This window comes from Onychomys torridus, chromosome X (genome assembly GCF_903995425.1).
Source record: "Onychomys torridus chromosome X, mOncTor1.1, whole genome shotgun sequence".
Classification (NCBI taxonomy): domain Eukaryota; kingdom Metazoa; phylum Chordata; class Mammalia; order Rodentia; family Cricetidae; genus Onychomys; species Onychomys torridus.
In genome coordinates, this window is record NC_050466.1 from 25375210 (window position 1) to 25382245 (window position 7036).

Sequence of the window (7036 nt, forward strand, 5' to 3'; positions counted from 1 at the left end):
TGAGAACCTATTATGCCTGCTACTCTGATACCTATTGTCCATACAATAAATGTGCAATACATTCATTACATTTGACAACAAAGAAACTGATGAAATGAGCTAAGTAGACTAGACAAGGCACACAGGAGACAACATTTAGTTTAGTCCAGCTTGAATTAACACTCCTTTTGTTCTTCCTGTTGCATGCCACATCATTAAAAAAAACTTATCTTAAGCTGTTTAGTTTACTGTAGCCTGATGAATAATCAAGAAAGTGTGCCTAACAAACAGGCTTTTGTTTTGAAGAGACATTTAAAAAGTAATAGTATATGATAATGATAATCAAATATGACTACTCATCATTTTTTTCTTTCTTAGCATAAAAGGAAACTTTCAACAGTGTTATTCAAATTCACATTCAAAGGAAAGTATAAGTGGACAGTCCTCCCTTTGTTATTCAAATTTAAAGGATGGCTGGAGACAATGGTGCTATTACCTTTCTTGTACCAGGGAATGAGTTTACTTTAAGTTGTTTCCACCCAAGAATATACCATAAAATTGCCTATCATAAAAGTATATCTACAAATTTTCCTATTTTCAATGATCACTGAAAGTAAAATACAATAATACAATAGTGTGATAAAGAAATGAAGGAGAAATTAGGACAGGGTAGAGGATGCCCTATAGGAAGGGATTACTATCACTAAAGGACATTTGAAAAACATATGGAAACTTACTACTGTCAAAGAGTCCTAAAAAATATAGACACATAAAAAGGAATTACCATAAAATAGAGTCAAAAATACCTCAAATAGATATCATATTCTACCAAATAAAACTCTACGTACCAGAAATGTGTTATATTTTTTGCATTGTTAGCCAAGGAGTTTCAATAGACAACCTTTCCCCCTCTATTGCAACTCCTGCCAATACTATTGGTTACCTTCCACAATTTGATAGTAAAACCATATTGTTGAAGATACCACATACTTATGTCATAGAACATGAAGAAATTGAGTTGGTGTTCAACAGGAAACACTACGTTTAGTGGCTAGTGTTCATAATGTTGGAAGTATTACACATGATACCAAAGGAGAAATGTGTCTATCAATCCCATCAAGCTATGAATCATGTTGTCATGATATATTATGGTAAAAAATACATTACATCTTAATAGTCTGGAAATTTTCCTAAACTTCACATCCAGAGTTAATTCATAATACACCCTAAGGTCACTTATGAATTAAGATTGCTATCCTACTGTATTCTCAGCCTGTTTGTTTAATCTGCCTTTAAGGATACAATGTAACAATCAAAATTGTCTTCAAGTTTACATGTAATCAACATTTAGAACCTAAAGGAATACACATCCATAATCTTAAATTCTCTTTCATGTCCGTGACCCTGAGTAATGCATTTGTGTTATTTGCTGAAACAGCAAATATAAAAGTTGAAAGCATCTGATAAAATAAATATCCACCCAAAACATTGAACCCAACATTCGGATATTTCTTGATAAGCAATGCTGTTTGTAATACTGTTTGTTATCTCTGTCAGTTGAAGTCAGTTGGAGTCAGTGACTTAACCTCTTGTAAAACTGTTAAAAATTTCTATAACTATCCCTCATTCCTTAGCTCTGCGCAATGATGTCTGTGCTGTTCAATAGAAACAGAATATATGGGTACACATTAGCACACAATCAACAGACACACACAAAAAAAGATATATACATAGTAAAAAACAGGTACAGACAGGGATTCACAAGAAAACTGTCAAGCAGGCACAAATCACATACACAATAGACTGACAGAAGGAAGGAAGACACAAGGAGCATGAATTTGAGAATTCAGATCTAGACTCACACTTGGTTAAATGACAACAAGCAGAAGTACTTTGGATTTTTTTCATTAATGTGACAATGACACATTATTAGAGGCTCAAAATTTATTATTAATGCATTTAACTGAGTGTACTCTGTGAGCTATAATAATGACCTCTCTGTATGGCATTCCCACTGGTGGGACAGTGATATGAATGTCATAGACAAAGTTAATCAATTTTGGATAGTATATAAGGTCTGTTCCATGAGATGAAATGCATACCTAACATTGCTAAAATAACTGTGAACCTGAGACTAAATATTCCATGTGCCCTAGGAGAAAATCTACTATTATTCTGTTAAATGAACAATTCCTAATGATATGCTTTTATACACATGTATCAATATATCATTCACCCCTCATCAGAGAAGTTTTATTTCAGTAGACAGTAATTAACAAAGAGACCTAAAAGTGGACAATGAGAGACCTTGGAACATTAAGCCTTATAGGATGTCTATATTATATCTCTTCCCTTAAAGCTCAGTGATCTTTGAGGATAAGAAGGTAGAAAGACTGTAAGAGCCAGAAGTAGATGGTATCAAGAAAATAGCATTTTTTTCAGTCACAACAGCGTAGATACACATATGAACTCACAGAGACTATGAGAGCATGCAAAATAATTTGCCCAAGTTCAAGCCAGACACAATGCCACAATTGAAGAGCAATAGGAACAAAATCTCATCACTAAGGACAAGTAACTTTGAAAGTGATAGTTGCTGAGAGAGGAAAAAAAAAACTTTCAATGAAGTGACACTGGGTATATGCACCACATCCCAGGGATGGTTTCATGCTCATAAGTAGACTGTGAACATAAACTGTCTACTTGTTTTTCTGTATGTTGTATACATTTATTTGGATGACAAATACACATGCCCTGAAGTATGTGTCTGGAAATCAGAGGATAACTTGCAGGAATTGATTCTCACATCCTACCATGGGGATTCAGGGATTAAACTAAGGTCATCTGGTTGCAATGAAGTACCATTACACATGGAGGCATCTTGTTGGTGCAGTTTGATACATTTTGTAAGCAATGTATTCTCTTTGAAATTTCATATTATGATTTATTAATTATGATTGATTTTTATATTCTTTGCTAAATCTTTATTCACACAATAAAGGTTGGTAGGCTGCAGTTTGAATATTAAAGCATATTTATAAAATGACAGTGTTGCTGTGGGAATGATATATTTTTTAATTATATAGGTTTTGGTATAATTTTATTTGCTCACTTTTAAGTTAATTTCCATAATAACTGAAAGGAAGCAGGGTTTAGTAAAATTATTAAACTTTTAAAATTCTCCCATTTACTGGGCTATAACATGTTAAAAATATGACTCATGTCTACAATTTGTTTCTCAGGTCATGGCATTCCTTGTAATATAATGTCTCTTTTCTATACTATCCTTTCCTCACTCAATTTTGATCCTTTTCCTATTAAGTTTCTTAACATAGCAACTGTTCTATCATATGAATTGCATGACTTTAAATGACTAGCTCTGTTTAATTCTTGAATTATTATTTTGGGCTCTTCATTTTCAACTAAATAATAGGTGGGGAAATTTTCCATTCCATTGTTCTTCTTAAGTTAGTATCTTTCTAATGAGTGCCCAAAGGCTATTTTAGAGTTCTTCCCACCAAAGCTCATTTTAAATCACTAGATGCCACAGAATTTTGATATAACCTATTTCAGAGCACTACTTAGTATTCTGTTTAAATAGTGTTGATAGATACATAGTTTTCTTAACTTAGTTTCTTCATTTTTATGTGTGAATTAAAAAGATCAAGATATTACATTTTTGTTTTTATTTTGTCTCCCTATTGTATTATATGAAATATATTCATTTTAATCTTACTTTAAATTAAAACAAAGGTTTAACAAATTCTTAGCAGTGGGAGTTGTTTTATAACCCCAATAGTGTATTCATACTTGACACTCATAAAAATATCCATTGACTTATATAAATATAAATTTCTAAATGGTATAAATATGTAATTACAAAGTTATCACTATGTATTTATTGTAAGGAAAACTAAACCCTTCGTGCAACTTTAGCTCATATTAAAGATTAAGAATTATTTGCGTATGTTACAATTGGAATAAATATTTGTTTGGTCATAAGAAACATTGCAAAGGCTATCCCCTCTCCCCATACTTATTCAATATAGTACTTGAAGTTCAAGCCAGAGCAATAAGACAACAAAAGGAGATTAAGGGGATACAAATTGGAAAGGAAGAAGTCAAGCTTTCCCTATTTGCATGTACATGATAGTGTACATGAATGACCCCAAAAATTCAACCAAGGAACTGATAGAGCTCATAAACACCTTCAGCAACATTGCAGGATACAAGATCAACCAAAAAAAAAAATCAGTAGCCCTTCTATGTACAATAGACAATGGGCTGAGAAGGAAATCACAGAGACACATCACCATTTACAATAGCCACAAATGATATAAAATACCTTGGGGTTACTCTAAATAAGCATGTGATGGACCTATATAACAAGAACTTTAAGTCCCTGAAAAAAGAAATTGAAGAAGATGTCAGAAAATGGAAAGATCTCCCAAGCTCATGGATAGGCAGGATTAACATAGTAAAAGTAACAATCTTACTAAAACAAATTACAGATTCAATGCAATACCCATCAAAATACCAACATAATTCTTCACAGACCTAGAAAGAATAATACTCAACTTCATATGGAAAAAAAAAACCCCAGGATAGCCAAAAGAATCCTGTACAATAAAACAACCTCTGGAGGCATCATGATCCCAGACCTCAAACTCTACTATAGAGCTACCATGATAAAACAGCTTGGTACTGGCATTAAAAACCAACATGTGCACCAATGGAATCTAATTGAAGACCCTGACATTAACCTACACACCTATGAACATATAATTTTGACAAAGAAGCCAAAATTGTACAATGGAAAAAAGAAAGCATCTTCAACAAATGGTGCTGGTATAACTGGATGTCAATGTGTACAAGGCTGCAAATAGATCCATATCTGTCACTGTGAACAAAACTTAAGTCCAAGTGGATCAAAGACTTCTACTTAAATCCAGCTACTCTGAACATGATAGAAGAGAAAGTAGGAAGTACTGTTGAACTCATTGGCATCAGAGATCACTTTCTAAATATAACACCAGTAGCACAGACACTGAGAGGAACAATCAATCAATGGGACCTGTTGAAACTGAGAAGCTTTTGTAGAGCAAAGGACATTTTTCAACAAGACAAAGTGACAACCTACAGAATAGGAAAAGGCCTTCACCAACCCCACATCTGACAGAGGGCTGATATCCAGAATATACAAAGAACTCAAGAAATTAGACATCAAAATACCCAACAGTCCAATTAAGAAATGGGCTATAGAACTAAACAGAGAATTCTCCACAGAGGAAGCTCAAATGGCTGAAAGACATTTAAGAAATTGCTCAAAAATCCCTAATTATCCAGGAAACGCAAATCAAAATGACTCTGAGATACCACCTTACTTACACCTGACAGAATGGCTAAGATCAAAAGCACAGAAGACAGCTTATGCTGGAGAGTATGTGGAGCAAGGGGAACTCTCCTCCACTGCTGGTGGGAATGCAAGCTTGTACAGCCACTTTGGAAATCAATATGGTACTTCCTTAGAAAATTGGGAATCATCTCCCCCAAGACCCAGCTACACCACTCTTGGGCATATACCCAAGGAATGCTCAATCATACCACAAGGGCATTTGCTCAGCTATGTTCATATCAGCAATTTTTGTAATAACCAGAACCTGGAAACAACCAAGATACCCTTCAACTGAAGAATGGATAAAGAAAATATGGTACATATACACAATGGAGTATTACTCAGCAGAGGAAAACAATGACATCATGAGGTTTGCAGGCAAATGGATGGATTTTAGAAAAAATCATCCTGAGTGTGGTAACCCAGATTCAAAAAAAAAAAAAAAAACAAACATGGTATGTACTCACTCATAGTTGGATACTAGATGTAAAACAAATATGACTAGATTGCTACTCACAACTCCAAGAAGGCTACCTTGAAAACAAGACTCTAAGAAAGACACAAAGCAGCTCCCATCAACCCCGGAACTCCCATCTGGACCAGAGGTGAGTGTCTGGGGTTATAGCCAGAGAGGCAACCACCCCTGGGTCCCCTTACTGGACAGAGGCCACCCTGGGAGGACCTGACTAACTTGGACCCAGTTTCCAGCCAATCGGCAGGCCCTGAGGGAAAGCTTCCCTTTTCCAAGACTGCAGGCAGACACTGCAGTCTCCACACCCTGCCCCACATCCATCTGCCAGAGACCCTAGCCACTTCCTGAGAATCAGACACCAGCCCCCAGATTCCATGCTGCCCTGGAACTCCCATCTGGACCAGAGACCAGAGGAACTCTCATCTGGAAAAGAGGAGCTCCCATCTGGACAAAATAAGGATACCCCACGGACTTACCGAGACTCAGAGTCCAGCCACCTAGCTCCTATCTGGCCAGCACTCTCATCTGGACCAGTGCTCCCATCTGGCCCAGAGATTCCATCTGGACAGAGAGAAGCTCCTTAAATCTGTCAGCTCTCTCTGGACCAAGTACACTGATAAGGCCAAGAATGAACCCAAGAGGAGATAGGCAGACACCAAGGCAGAAGTACATACAACAAAATAAAGAGCAATACAGTATCACCAGAGCCTAGCTCTTCTCTAACAGCTAGACCTGAACATCACAGAATGGAAGAAGAAGAAGAAAACAACCTTATAAGAAACATCATGAAGAGGCTGGAGACTTATATAGAAGAAATCAAAAATAAAATAGAGGAACAGACAAACAAAAAATGTGAAGAACACTATAAAAAACTAGAGGAAAGGACAATTAAAGGAGAAGAAAACAGTAAGTCCTTGAAAGAAAATCATGAAAATGCAAGGGAAACAGTCCAAGACCCAAAGAGGGAAATAGAAAAAATGAAGAAGACACTAGCAGAAGGAATACTGGAAATAGAAAATCTGAGTAAACAAACAGGAAATTCAGATACAAGTATAACCAACAGAATACAAGAGATGGAAGAGAGGATCTCTGGTGTTGAAGATACGGTAGAAGAAATAGATTCATCAGTCAAAGAAAACACTAAAACCAACAAAGTCATGACCCAAAATGTCCAAGAAATTTGGGACACC